The sequence below is a fragment of the Pecten maximus genome, chromosome 15 (genome assembly GCF_902652985.1).
Source record: "Pecten maximus chromosome 15, xPecMax1.1, whole genome shotgun sequence".
Classification (NCBI taxonomy): Eukaryota; Metazoa; Mollusca; class Bivalvia; order Pectinida; family Pectinidae; genus Pecten; species Pecten maximus.
In genome coordinates, this window is record NC_047029.1 from 32,902,435 (window position 1) to 32,918,448 (window position 16,014).

General features: G+C 38.7%; 1 protein-coding gene across 4 annotated transcripts in view; it reads right to left on the reverse strand.

Moving 5' to 3' along the window:
- LOC117344213 (fibrous sheath CABYR-binding protein-like) overlaps nt 1-16,014 on the reverse strand; it is a 117,034-nt gene that overhangs the window by 87,710 nt on the left and 13,310 nt on the right. The window contains exon 1 of one of the 4 annotated variants that reach the window (XM_033906878.1): nt 7,708-8,107. The exons of the other annotated variants lie outside the window; for them this stretch is intronic. The gene's annotated coding sequence lies outside the window, so the exon portion shown is untranslated. Of the gene's footprint in view, nt 1-7,707; nt 8,108-16,014 lie in introns of those variants that run through there. 4 annotated transcript variants of the gene reach the window in all.

Genomic DNA, 16,014 nt, shown 5'->3' on the forward strand with positions numbered 1-16,014 from the left:
TTAATGATCATCAATAATTAGATTTTTTTTAAATTTTATCAAAACATAAATAATTGTTGGGAATCTATAGAATATATAAACACACACACATCAACAGATGTACACCTTCCAATCACATTGATATGGGTAAAAATAGCTTAATATCCCATTATATGGCCATTGATAAGATTGTTTGCCGAGAGTCATTACATAGATATAGTACGAATGAATGTAATTACATGTAGGATTCTCAACAACACAGGTATGCTGCTCAAAGTTCAAAGGTCACCAATCACTAAGCTATTGGAATAGATGATATCTTAAATTCTTTTTAATAACCTAGAATTTATTATTTTTTTATTGAATAGTTTGACCTTGATTTAAACTTTTATATACCTACATATGTATAAATTGACACATAACATATATGCATTTGCACCTTGATTCTGTCTGATTTCATTTTTTTCTACTCTATTACTGTACATATAATTTACAAACGTTGACATGACCCAGAGAAGAACCAGTTTGATACTGATATACCTAGATTTGAAGCTGTTCATTACCCAAAATACTCCATACATCTCAATTTCAGGTATAGGCACCTTCCACAAGAGGCAAAAAGTGCCTGTATCACTCACTTGGTATTCATTGCTTTGTCAATCTTACAGGCCTTAAGTGTTAATAAAGTTGAATCCTGTAACCTTGAGTATAGGTCAAGGTCATTTCCTTTTGTAAACAACAATTAAGCCCAATATCATGACACTGTGGCGTTTCAATTAATCAGAACAGCTGGTTGAGTGCTTTAATTAATTTAACTCTTGTCACCTTGAATATGGACCCTGCATTAATGTACTGATCATTAAAATATCATGAGCTTAATCATAATTCATTTGACAAATTGTTTTGACAAAGCCGATCCATAGCTGTGACCTTGAAAATAGTTAGGTCAAGGTAATAACTTTTCACTAGCTGTCTCAGGGCATCACCCCAGGAACCTTATAGCCACTCAAATATCATAGTTCTAGTCCTAGTTAATCAGCAGGAGTTATTTTAACCTTGAATATGGGTCAAGGTCATTTTGTGGCAAACTTTGTTGGACTTCATCCCCGATAGCTTTTTAACTGAAAATGTTGGTGCTGGACATGCAGACAAATAACATGCTGTACCATGGTAAAAGCTCACTGATCTAAGATGCCTTGTTTGCGTGGAAACTTGAGAGTGAGTGTCAAGGGGTGCGAGGTTGCATGGGTGCTTCCGATAGAAATATTCTCTGAAGAGAAAAAAAAATCAAATTACTGGAATTGTGCAGTTAATGACCGCAACCATCCCACTCTATCTGCTCTCTACACTGATTAGGTTTGGACAGTCAAATCTCACATGTATGTAGAATTGTACTTGTATATCACCTCAGGTATTAGCGATAAAACACTTCATGGTTTTAAATTCTCTGGTTGTTGTTAGCAGTGAAGGCAGGTCAAAAGAGGATGTATTTGAGGTAATCATCTAGTGCTTATTTCTACTTCTCTCGATGAACATCTTAGTAACCAGACTTGTCAGGGTCAATCTAAAGGTCAAATGTAGACCATATATGGCATACTGATGGTGCTGGGGTACTCTGGTGTATGAGGTCATTAGGTAAGTTAAACTACAGTCCATGGTAGAGGGGTGACAAAGTGGACCTTGGAAGTGTTTATGGTAGAGGGGTCAGTGTGTCTTAAAGGTGTTTATGGTAGAGAGGTCAGTGGACCTTGAAAGTGTTTATGGTAGAGGGGTCAGTGTGTCTTAAGAGTGTTTATGGTAGAGGGGTCAGTGTGCCTTGAAAGTGTTTATGGTAGAGGGGTCAGTGTGTCTTGAAATTGTTTATGGTAGAGGGGTCAGTGGACCTTGAAAGTGTTTATGGTAGAGGGGTCAGTGTGCCTTGAAAGTATTTATGGTAGAGAGGTCAGTGGACCTTGAAAGTGTTTATGGTAGAGGGGTCAGTGTGTCTTGAAAGTGTTTATGGTAGAGGGGTCAGTGGACCTTGAAAGTGTTTATGGTAGAGGGGTCAGTGTGCCTTGAAAGTATTTATGGTAGAGAGGTCAGTGGACCTTGAAAGTGTTTATGGTAGAGGGGTCAGTGTGTCTTGAAAGTGTTTATGGTAGAGGGGTCAGTGTGTCTTGAAAGTGTTTATGGTAGAGGGGTCAGTGGACCTTGAAAGTGGTTATGGTAGAGGGGTCAGTGTGTCTTGAAAGTGTTTATGGTAGAGGGGTCAGTGTGTCTTGAAAGTGTTTATGGTAGAGGGGTCAGTGGGCCTTGAAAGTGGTTATGGTAGAGGGGTCAGTGTGTCTTGAAAGTGTTTATGGTAGAGGGGTCAGTGTGTCTTGAAAGTGTTTATGGTAGAGGGGTCAGTGTGTCTTGAAAGTGTTTATGGTAGAGGGGTCAGTGAGCCTTGAAAGTGTTTATGGTAGAGGGGTCAGTGGACCTTGAAAGTGTTTATGGTAGAGGGGTCAGTGGACCTTGAAAGTGTTTATGGTAGAGGGGTCAGTGTGTCTTGAAAGTGGTTATGGTAGAGGGGTCAGTGTGTCTTAAAAGTGTTTATGGTAGAGGGGTCAGTGTGTCTTGAAAGTGTTTATGGTAGAGGGGTCAGTGTGTCTTGAAAGTGTTTATGGTAGAGGGGTCAGTGTGTCTTGAAAGTGTTTATGGTAGAGGGGTCAGTGTGTCTTGAAAGTGTTTATGGTAGAGGGGTCAGTGTGTCTTGAAAGTGGTTATTGTAGAGGGGTCAGTGGACCTTGAAAGTGTTTATGGTAGAGGGGTCAGTGTGTCTTGAAAGTGTTTATGGTAGAGGGGTCAGTGTGTCTTAAAAGTGTTTATGGTAGAGGGGTCAGTGTGTCTTGAAAGTGGTTATTGTAGAGGGGTCAGTGTGTCTTGAAAGTGTTTATGGTAGAGGGGTCAGTGTGTCTTGAAAGTGTTTATGGTAGAGGGGTCAGTGTGTCTTGAAAGTGGTTATTGTAGAGGGGTCAGAGGACCTTGAAAGTGGTTATTGTAGAGGGGTCAGTGTGTCTTGAAAGTGGTTATTGTAGAGGGGTCAGTGGACCTTGAAAGTGTTTATGGTAGAGGGGTGACAAAGTGGACCTTGAAAGTGTTTATGGTAGAGGGGTCAGTGTGTCTTGAAAGTGTTTATGGTAGAGGGGTCAGTGGACCTTGAAAGTGTTCATGGTAGAGGGGTCAGTGTGTCTTGAAAGTGTTTATGGTAGAGGGGTCAGTGTGTCTTGAAAGTGTTTATGGTAGAGGGGTCAGTGGACCTTGAAAGTGTTGATGGTAGAGGGGTCAGTGTGTCTTGAAAGTGTTTATGGTAGAGGGGTCAGTGTGTCTTGAAAGTGTTTATGGTAGAGGGGTCAGTGGGCATTGAAAGTGTTTATGGTAGAAGGGTCAGTGTGTCTTGAAAGTGTTTATGGTAGAGGGGTCAGTGTGTCTTGAAAGTGTTTATGGTAGAGGGGTCAGTGGGCGTTGAAAGTGTTTATGGTAGAGGGGTCAGTGGACCTAGAAAGTGTTTATGGTAGAGGGGTCAGTGGGCATTGAAAGTGTTTATGGTAGAGGGGTCAGTGTGTCTTGAAAGTGTTTATGGTAGAGGGGTCAGTGGACCTAGAAAGTGTTTATGGTAGAGGGGTCAGTGGGCATTGAAAGTGTTTATGGTAGAGGGGTCAGTGTGTCTTGAAAGTGTTTATGGTAGAGGGGTCAGTGGGCCTAGAAAGTGTTTATGGTAGAAGGGTCAGTGGACCTTGAAAGTGTTTATGGTAGAGGGGTCAGTGGGCATTGAAAGTGTTTATGGTAGAGGGGTCAGTGTGTCTTGAAAGTGTTTATGGTAGAGGGGTCAGTGGGCATTGAAAGTGTTTATGGTAGAGGGGTCAGTGGACCTTGAAAGTGTTTATGGTAGAGGGGTCAGTGGGCATTGAAAGTGTTTATGGTAGAGGGGTCAGTGGACCTTGAAAGTGTTTATGGTAGAGGGGTCAGTGTGTCTTGAAAGTGTTTATGGTAGAGGGGTCAGTGGGCATTGAAAGTGTTTATGGTAGAGGGGTCAGTGTGTCTTGAAAGTGTTTATGGTAGAGGGGTCAGTGTGTCTTGAAAGTGTTTATGGTAGAGGGGTCAGTGGACCTTGAAAGTGTTGATGGTAGAGGGGTCAGTGTGTCTTGAAAGTGTTTATGGTAGAGGGGTCAGTGGGCATTGAAAGTGTTTATGGTAGAGGGGTCAGTGTGTCTTGAAAGTGTTTATGGTAGAGGGGTCAGTGTGTCTTGAAAGTGTTTATGGTAGAGGGGTCAGTGGACCTTGAAAGTGTTTATGGTAGAGGGGTCAGTGTGTCTTGAAAGTGTTTATGGTAGAGGGGTCAGTGGACCTTGAAAAGTGCTTATTGTAGAGGGGTCAGTGGACCTTGAAAGTGTTTATGGTAGAGGGGTCAGTGTGTCTTGAAAGTGTTTATGGTAGAGGGGTCAGTTTATCTTGAAAGTGTTTATGGTAGAGGGGTCAGTGTGTCTTGAAAGTGTTTATGGTAGAGGGGTCAGTGGGCCTTAAAAAGTGTTTATGGTAGAGGGGTCAGTGGGCCTTGAAAAGTGTTTATGGTAGAGGGGTCAGTGGACCTTGAAAGTGTTTATGGTAGAGGGGTCAGTGTGTCTTAAAAGTGTTTCAAGTTTCAAGTTTTTTATTTACCAAATGTCATATAACATATAGGTATATATCAATACATAATACAAGAATCATAATAATAGAATGTCCCAAGATGGCGGAGGATAATTCCTTATACATGTACAAAATTAATATTAATACTCATTACCATTAATATCATTAAAATAATGAAGTACAATATAGCACTATAGACGATACCGCATAGGTTCATAAATTCATCAGATTGTTTCTTAGATCTGTTGCATGCACCAAATATTTACCCAAATTACGTAATGTTTTAATATTTTTATATGAAAATAATTCTATTAGCTTGAATACACTAGGATGTTTGTAATAGTACTTCTTTAAAAATTTAATTCTTAATTCTACATACGCAGGACATAATAAAATAAAATGCATTTCGTCTTCAATATCATTGTTGTTACACACAGTGCAAATTCGCTCACCTCTCGGAACTGCATTATAGCGTCCGGACTCAATATGAAGAGAGTGTGCCTGCATACGATATTTACTTAAAATCTGTTTAGTTTTAGAATTAAGAGATTTCGTCAGGTAATATTGAAGTTCAAAGTCATTCGCAAGATATTTATAAATTTGACACTTAGAAGAATTATTAAAGGAACTATGTAAATCTTGTATAAATATGTCATGCAAGCGTTGCGTATACAATTCTAAAAAGTGTTTTTCATTGTTAACATTTTGAGCAATCCAAACGTAATTAAAGCCATGTCTACATAAATCATCTTTTATCTCATAGACCCAGTTTAATTTACAATTAGGCTTTTTAATATTGAGCTCTAGCAGTGCCACATAGCATGACTTCAATATACAATTATTTGTCTTTAACAACTTTAACCAATACTTCATGATCATTATTTTTCGTTGTACATGTAAACTATATCTACCAGTCTCAAAATACACCATGGAGCTATTGACTGTTTTCTTCACGTTTAGTAATCCTTTAAGGAATAAAAGATGTACAGCTTCAATCTTAGGTGCTGGGTGATGTCCCCATACGTACTTCACAACAATAATTAAGTATACATGACACATATGTATCGAATAGTGATAATTTAGTTTCGGCATTAAGCATATAATTTTTAATTCTACTTTTAAGAAGATAATAAGCTTTCCTTCCCTGCGATGCTAATGTATTGTGTGCGACAGTAAATCTTCCATTATAATTAAAAACTAATCCCAAATAACAAAAAGTATCAACTACATCTATATCCTTCCTTAGTGTTTATGGTAGAGGGGTCAGTGGACCTTGAAAAGTGTTTATGGTAGAGGGGTCAGTGGACCTTGAAAGTGTTTATGGTAGAGGGGTCAGTGTGTCTTAAAAGTGTTTATGGTAGAGAGGTCAGTGGGCCTTGAAAGTGTTTATGGTAGAGAGGTCAGTGGACCTTGAAAAGTGTTTATGGTAGAGGGGTCAGTGGACCTTGAAAGTGTTTATGGTAGAGGGGTCAGTGTGTCTTGAAAATGTTTATGGTAGAGGGGTCAGTGGACCTTGACAAGTGTTTATGGTAGAGGGGTCAGTGGGCCTCCAAAGGGTCCATGTAGAGCGGTCAGCATGCCTTGGATGTGTACCTGGTAGAGGGGTCAGTGTGTCTCTCATCACTTTTTAAGTGACAGTTATTGTGACACTAGACTGACCAACAGCCCACTCTGGTCATCATTAAGACCAGTTTTTATGGCTACAAACAAGATGACCACACTATATATACCTGGTCATCATTATATGGTGATAATTATAAAGGCATTAGGCCTAAATTGACCGGAGTAAGGACCATAGATACATATGTGGATTTACTTCTGACATGATGAGGTCAATGCTTCTCTGCCACAATTTACCATTCAAAGCAAGCACAACAATCATTTCAATCTGAAATTAAATGCTCTCAAACATCATTCAAGTTTGCGAAGAACCAAAAAATCTAGAGTCATGGTCAGGATCTTAACTGACTGGACGTCTGAATGACCCATAGTCAGTCACTATCAGCTCCAAAGTGACCCATACCTATCATCACAGCATGGACACACTCATCATACATTATAAATTAGCAGGTACACCTAGCGTTGAAGCTATGTTTGTTGATAAACAGTCACGGGGCCAAACAAAAGACACGCACCATGAACCAGTATTAAAATTTAGCCCCTGTTATACTGGTATCCCTTAACTTGCTAAAATGTCTCCCGAAAGGACCCAATAACGAGACTTAGATTTACTATCAATCTCCTTGTACAGACTTCCTACATCAATATTACCATATTTACCGTAGGTATCCCCATATACCCTATCTTCTAGTGTAAAAGTTTAGAGTTACATTTTGGGGAGGGTTTAATTTCTGAACCACTTTTTGTATCATTTTCAAAATTGATGATTAAGCAAAAAATGATGAATGGGGCTTTAATATTTGCCATAAATATTTTTCCTGTTACAGACCAGGGCACCAACATGCACATACCCTCTGTCTCAAAATTAAGATAGTGCTTGGGCATTAATTACAGGACAGTGAAATAGCAGTTGTAACCAGTAATTTTACTCATCAGCAATATAGTACAATTAAGGTACAACTACTTTGCCTTAAGCAGGTATAATGGCTTAAAATGGATATTCATGGTTTGATTATGTTGACTTTAAAAGGCATAGGCTTACAATGGAATGATGTGGTACAATTATATAACTATACCAGGCCTGGACTTAAAATGGAAAGGTGGTGTACAATATTTACGCTTATCAAACGCTTATTATCAGGTATGGACCTAAAACTGGATAAATTATATGGTACAATATATATATATGTAAGGCTTAGAAATGTGATGGTAAAATATCCATGATTACTACCAGTAACCGGAATCTGCTGTAGTAAATCAATTCTTGAATCCATCAATCTGCTTATTGCATTTTACATTTATTGCCATGCATATCAGAATTCCAACAATACTGATATATATGATAAAACATTGATATCAATTCTTATCGACATTATGATTGGTAGGTGTATTGATGATGTACCTGTCCTATTTACACCTGTATACTCGTTAAAACTAACCGAACATAAGTCCACCTACCTTTGCTGATAATCCTCACAGTATAAATCCAAACAAAAACATATGTAATCCCCTTTTTCTTCTAAATCTTGAATGAAGAAAATGTCTTTAGTGTTGTCTAAACGTCCTTAAGTGAAATCTTCCAAAACACAATCAGAGTTTAACACAGACTTGTCCGCAGATAACGTTATTCTGGACCATGGACTATAAACTCACAAATCAGATAGATAGGAATTATACACACGATGAAGGAGTGTTACGAAGCCTGTATCTGTGTGAATTGTAATGTATACTCATAGTCATATCTCTGTTACACAAGACTGCAGGGTATAAAGACGAAATATCCTGATACAATATTATACTGCACTGTAACGCACAGGAATCCATTTTATAACTATCATGAATGTTTCTCCTGTGATTTCGTTCATGAAGATAAATTATAATTACTAACTCTATTTCCGGTGTACATCAAAAGAAAAAAATATGACCAGTATGAACTATATACCTGGACAGGTAGAAGCGAGATTACCTGTTGGACAGGTAAAATTGACCAAGAGGAAGTGTCTAAAATATGAGTCTATGTGCTTGATTAGGCTGTTAGGTGTATTACAGGGAGCCCTCTGGTCATCTTAGATCACAACACATCCGTCAATGTAAACATTAAGTGGGCGGTGGTCATTTAGCTAGTATACAAGCATAGTTTCCCTGTTGGTCACTAACTGACCACAAGCCTGACTACATGTTCTTCCTGTATCTACTGGTCAGAGAACTACAATTCATACAAAAACCCTGATAACTAATACATTTCAACAAATAAGCCATCGATCTTCTTCAATATTTCAAAATTATCAATTTTAAGATAATATGTTATAAGTGATTCATAATTAAGGAGGCCATTGCCAAACTTTATACCACTAAACTTTTACACTGTAGGAGACTGAGTTGCTTATTTGAGGATAAATACGGTACTTAACTCGTTTAAACTAGGGGAAGGGACTTACCCCACTTGAGGATATTGAGGATATATATATGTTTTATATACATCATCCATTTATTAAAAATCAATTATTCACAGAAGAATGTTTACACTTTACCACTAGCCCTCTACCTCTGGGTTGCGAGTTTGAAACCTTATACGTGGGGCAGTTGCCAGGTACTGACTGTAGGACGGTGGTTTTTCTCCGGGTACTCCGGCTTTCCTCCACCTCCAAAAACCTGGCATGTCCTTAAATGACCCTGGCTGTTAATAGGACGTTAAACAAAAACAAACCAAACCAAAGGTAGGTGGTTCCCACTCCCTTACCCATAGTGGTGTGGTTCTCTGAGGAAGCTGAAAAATAGACCATCTGTGTTCCACAGTTGTGGCTATGTCCTATCAGGGCTAAAATTTGCTCACTGGTTTGGGAAAGGGCTTTTTGGTATCATTTTGGGAAGAAAATTGGCGAATTGGGAAAGATTTTTTCAGGAGTAAATTGTAAATTTCGGGAATTTGGCTTAAATATGAAATAATTTCAATGGGGAAAGGGGCCCATTAACGGCCCCAAAAAGCCCCCAGAAAAAGGCCTGCCTATAGACAATATCACTAACAATATCACCTTAACTGCTTGGGACAGAATGCCGATGGGCCTACGTTATTTAATGAGAAAGCCACCAACTACTACACGGAGACCCTGTTTCAAAATGTACCTGTCTGTTCATGGGTAGATACACCCAGAAATCAAACAAATTATTTCAGTAGACAGATGGCCCATTTTAACGGATGTAGAATTATTTTACAGTGTTTAAGGATGAAGGAAGTGTATTACGCACCCTTAAGGCATTCACGTAATGTTATCTCTAATCTGTACGATTAAGCCTTTGAAATTTGCAATTCAAAACAATATCCGATAGAGGAAATTAAAGGACAAGTTTAAGTCTTAACCACCAGGGTTTTCATCTGTATACATGAGTGAACTTCACCGTGTATCTGTCATAGCAAAATTATTTAACCGAGAGCTATTAAACAGAAATATGAAAACCTCTTTCTACGATGATGACTTCACTGAAAGGGCTAACTCCTTTGATTGAAGGTAGATAAGCTATACTGTATGGCTATAGACATAAGAAACGATGAAAACCCTTTTTTATACTGTTCGGATTGGCGGATCCTGTTCTGCATTTCTTCTTGCTAAGTCATTTGATATTAAGCAAGTATTTGAATCAAGTCTGAATTACCTTAAAACAGAATGCCTGATATATATTCTCACTCCAGGTATTTATCCTGTTATAAGCCAAGTACGTGGGTCCAACACCTGAATTTAGCTTTAAACAATAATTTGAAGAGGGTAGGTATACAAAGAGGGCGAGTATTATGACAAAGAGGGTGGGTATACAAAGAGGGTGGGTATACAAAGAGGGTGGGTATACAAAGAGGGTGGGTATACAAAGAGGGTGGGTATACAAAGAGGGTGGGTTTACAAAGAGGGTGGGTTTACAAAGAGGTTGGGTATACAAAGAGGGTAGGTATATAAAGAGGTTGGGTATACAAAGAGGGTAGGTATATAAAGAGGGTAGGTATACAAAGAGGGTGGGTTTACAAAGAGGGTGGGTTTACAAAGAGGGTGGGTATACAAGGAGGGTAGCTATACAAAGAGGGTGGGTATACAAAGAGGGTAGGGATACAAAGAGGGTGGGTTTACAAAGAGGTTGGGTATACAAAGAGGGTGGGTATACAAAGAGGGTGGGTATACAAAGAGGTTGGGTATATAAAGAGGGTGGGTATACAAAGAGGGTGGGTATATAAAGAGGGTGGGTATACAAAGAGGGTGGGGATACAAAGAGGGTGGGTATACAAAGAGGGTGGGTATACAAAGAGGTTGGGTATACAAAGAGGGTGGGTATACAAAGAGGGTGGGTATACAAAGAGGTTTGGTATACAATGAGGTTGGGTATACAAAGAGGGTGGGTTTACAAAGAGGTTGGGTATACAAAGAGGGTGGGGATACAAAGAGGGTAGGTATACAAAGAGGGTGGGTATACAAAGAGGGTGGGTATACAAAGAGGGTGGGTTTACAAAGAGGGTGGGTATACAAAGAGGGTGGGTATACAAAGAGAGTGGGTTTACAAAGAGGGTGGGTATACAAAGAGGGTGGGGATACAAAGAGGGTAGGTATACAAAGAGGGTGGGTATACAAAGAGGGTGGGTATACAAAGAGGGTAGGTTTACAAAGAGAGGAGGTACATGTATACAAAGAGGATGGATTTACAAAGAGGGTGGGTATATTAAGAGGGTTTATCAACAAAAAGATGGGTATGAAAAAAGAGGGCAGGTGTATAAAAAAGGTGGGTTTCCAAGTAGATTGGGTATACAAATTAAAGAGGGCAGATTTACAAAGAGGGCGGGTTTACAAGGAGGGCGAGTATACAAAGAGGGCAGGTTTATGAGGAGGGCAGTTTAACAAAGATGACAGGTATACAAAGGGCAGGTGGACAAGGAGGGCGAGTATACAAAGAGGGCAGGAGGGCAGGTATACAAAGAGGGTGGGTATACAAAGAGGGTGGGTATACAAAGAGGGTGGGTATACAAAGAGGGTGGGTATACAAAGAGGGTAGGTATACAAAGAGGGTGGGTATACAAAGAGGGTGGGTATACAAAGAGGGTGGGTTTACAAAGAGGGTGGGTTTACAAAGAGGTTGGGTATACAAAGAGGGTAGGTATATAAAGAGGTTGGGTATACAAAGAGGGTAGGTATATAAAGAGGGTAGGTATACAAAGAGGGTGGGTTTACAAAGAGGGTGGGTTTACAAAGAGGGTGGGTATACAAGGAGGGTAGCTATACAAAGAGGGTGGGTATACAAAGAGGGTAGGGATACAAAGAGGGTGGGTTTACAAAGAGGTTGGGTATACAAAGAGGGTGGGTATACAAAGAGGTTGGGTATATAAAGAGGGTGGGTATACAAAGAGGGTGGGTATATAAAGAGGGTGGGTATACAAAGAGGGTGGGGATACAAAGAGGGTGGGTATACAAAGAGGGTGGGTATACAAAGAGGTTGGGTATACAAAGAGGGTGGGTATACAAAGAGGGTGGGTATACAAAGAGGTTTGGTATACAATGAGGTTGGGTATACAAAGAGGGTGGGTTTACAAAGAGGTTGGGTATACAAAGAGGGTGGGGATACAAAGAGGGTAGGTATACAAAGAGGGTGGGTATACAAAGAGGGTGGGTATACAAAGAGGGTGGGTTTACAAAGAGGGTGGGTATACAAAGAGGGTGGGGATACAAAGAGGGTAGGTATACAAAGAGGGTGGGTATACAAAGAGGGTGGGTATACAAAGAGGGTGGGTTTACAAAGAGGGTGGGTATACAAAGAGGGTGGGGATACAAAGAGGGTAGGTATACAAAGAGGGTGGGTATACAAAGAGGGGAGGGTGGGTATACAAAGAGGGTGGGTATACAAAGAGGGTAGGTTTACAAAGAGAGGAGGTACATGTATACAAAGAGGATGGATTTACAAAGAGGGTGGGTATATTAAGAGGGTTTATCAACAAAAAGATGGGTATGAAAAAAGAGGGCAGGTGTATAAAAAAAGGTGGGTTTCCAAGTAGATTGGGTATACAAATTAAAGAGGGCAGATTTACAAAGAGGGCGGGTTTACAAGGAGGGCGAGTATACAAAGAGGGCAGGTTTATGAGGAGGGCAGTTTAACAAAGATGACAGGTATACAAAGGGCAGGTGGATAAGGAGGGCGAGTATACAAAGAGGGCAGGAGGGCAGGTATACAAAGAGGGCAGGTGGACAAGGAGGGCGAGTATACAAAGAGGGTGGTTGTACAAAGAGGGTGGGTTTACTGCAGTTAAAGATCACGAGCCTGACAGCATATTCATTTTCTAATTAAAGTTTGCTGTGATGAGTATTGTCAATTAGTATTTGTTGTAATTCTGAAAGTACAAAACAAGTGAAATAAATTTAACACATGCTAAAACCTCATAGCCCAGTTTGTGAATGGAGTTAATTGCTTCAAGAAAGTAAGCATTCATTAGCGGTCCATCATTTTGTTTCCTTATACAGACATTTTCTGTCACTACATGGAGGTATATCCGTTTGACCAGAGAGTGTTGTGGTTAACATAGGACCATAAATGTCGTTCTGATATTACCCTAGTTATGACAAGTCTGATTTCTCATACAATAAATCACAATGACATCGTATATGATGATAGTTTTAGTCTAGACTCGATCCATAGGTTAATCAAGTTAATACATTGGTCAGACATATAGTAAGTTCATGGCTAGGCAAAAAAATCAGATTGATATTTCATAATGAAGGCCATCAATAAACTGTAGATTCAATAATTAAGCTAACAATTCGTATAACATATCAATTATCAATCATTTTCCAAAACAATTAGGTATTTTACTGGTATACGTAGCTAGTAACGATTGATATTATAAAATATTTGAGAAACTAAGACCACAAAATTATCCAGCTACTGGCCATGGTGTGTTAATAAAAGAACCACAAATTTAGAGTACCCGGTAGATTTATAATTAGACAGAATAGATTTAATTCACAGGCCTCTAATGTTTAATGTCTCTAAGGCATTGTAAACACCTGCAAAACATTAGGTACCAAATCCATCAACACTTGTCCCAAGTTTTTTGTACAACATTGAAAATGATTGTCCACAGGGCAAATTAGTCTGGTAACAACATGCATCCATTATATACTGTCACAATTGCATATTTTACCCCCATGGTTTAGGTCTTTACAATAGTATAACTTGAGGGTTTTACCCTCATGGTTTAGGTCTTTACAATGGTATAACTTGAGGGTTTTACCCTCATGGTTTAGGTCTTTACAATCGTATAACTTGAGGGTTTTACCCTCATGGTTTAGGTCTTTACAATCGTATAACTTGAGGGTTTTACCCTCATGGTTTAGGTCTTTACAATGGTATAACTTGAGGGTTTTACCCCCATGGTTTAGGTCTTTACAATAGTATAACTTGATGGTTTTACCCCCATGGTTTAGGTCTTTACAATGGTATAACTTGAGGGTTTTACCCTCATGGTTTAGGTCTTTACAAAACTTATGTAAATCTTTACACCAAATATTCTTAAAATACAAAATATTTTACTGAAATTCCTTCAATGACCACAAAACCGTACTTCGGCAAAATAACTAGAATTCTTACGTGTGAAAGACGAACGAACAGCTTAAGAGCCTTAATGGTCCGACCAGACCCACCTGATCAATCAGAAACAGATCTACAAGGACATTTTGTACCTTATTATGGATGTAATGTCCTACTGAAGATGTTTAAGCACTTGTAAATGTTACCATGACAACAGCTTTCATCCATATCCGTGGACAATTACACCTGGAGTAGGCGAGTCGTAAGTTTAAACTACCTGGAGGCAAAAACAAAATATTTATTGTACTTCAGAATTCAGCTATTTACGTGTAATACGAAAACATATCAGATGGTGACTGTGAAAGTTTCAGTGACAGAATTTAAAAATTGTCCGAGTTTGAGACTGTACCACCCAACCCCACCCACCCTCCCCACATGTGAACCTCATTTTAACCATTCCAATTACCCCCCCCTCCCCACCCAATACCTGAAACCTAATTATATCACTCCCATTCAATTTTCCAATAATTTATTGTTCTGTAATATTTTCACCTAAATTTTAATTTTAGATTTAATTTCATTATAAGAAGTTAAACAAGTTAACTGAAATTAATGATTATATTATCTGTGTTCGGGAAGCAATTTCCCCAAATTAACTTGTTAGTCTTTAGTTTCGCCCTCAGCTACTTTAGACTTAATTGAAGAGTTCTGGAGGCCCTATAATCATTAAGATGAATGCTTCAGAGAATGTTAGCCTGTCTAATCTAATCAATCCTGTTCTAAATACAGGAAAATAATTGACAGTTATGTCATTGAAAACTAATTAACCAATTAACATCAACAGTTAATTACCAATCCCTCTAACATCACCTACAGCTACAAGTTTCAAGTTAAATTCAAACCTTAGGCCATTGGCCCATCAGTACAACTGCACTCATTTCAGGTATTCCTGGTAATTGACCAATATGTGAAGTTATAAGTATCAAACCTGCTGTGGAAAGAAGTCATTAGAGAGATGACAAAGAGATTTTCTACAATCAATACCTGTATCTGCGACCTTGACAATGACCTAATTATATATAATGGCATCCTGAAACATAATCACCTCATTTGTGGTTTTCCCAGGATCATAAAGGTTTCATCAAATTCTAAAGCAATGACAAGATTTTCTATGGATCAGATTTGACCTTGACATTGACCTTAACATTGATAAAGGTGAACTTGGTCAGCTGGTATTTCCATTGATTGCTCCATGCATGCAGACTTAATTAATCCAGACTTTTCTTGATTGATACAAATCCAGACTTTTCTTGATTGATACAAATCCAGATTTCCTTGACAGCAAGTCTAGAGTAGTCCAGTAGATTCAGTAATTGATAACTTTAGTAAAATACACCAGTGCATAATTAAGTTCTTTTTGAGTTCTTTGTGTTTAAGTTCATGACATATTGCTTAAAACTGATCCAACAAGGTGCAGCAACTTTGCTGAAAAATACATAACTGGATTTGGACCAATTTCAGGTAAATTTCAGCAACTGTGCTAAACTAGTGTTCAGCTTTTGATTAGCAAAGTGTTCAGAAAAAATCATTAAAAGGTTCCACAAAACTTTAAGATTATTTTATGGAGGATGTACCAGTTCACATTGTATCTATGAGGTGGTGACAAAATGTGAACATGTGTACGCGACAATGCTCTTTACACCTACAGATTACGGAGCACATTCACCCAAAATGTGAACATGTGTACGCAACATTGCACTTTATACCTACGGACTACGGAGCACATTCACCCAAAATGTGAACATCTGTATGCAACATTGCACTTTATAACTACAGACTACGGAACACATTCACCTAAAATGCAGATACTGAGGGGGAGAAATTAAAAAATTACCAACTTTCAATCTAAAGTCTACCAAGTATCAAAGCTTACATAATGGTTAAAAAATGAAAAGGAGCTTTACAATCAGCTGTTTATGCTGGACAGACAGACAAACAGACACAGACAGACAGATAGACAGACATACAACACCATTGGGGTGCATATCAATAGAATTGAAACTTCGTACAACAACAGGTAGGTACTGTAAATCACTTATATTTCGCGTGGGATATATTTTCGCATTAATTTGCGAGGAGAGTCAAACGCGAATTCAAATCCCTCGCGAATATTTGTATAAGAATAACAAAAATACTAAGTAGCGTCCATTTTGA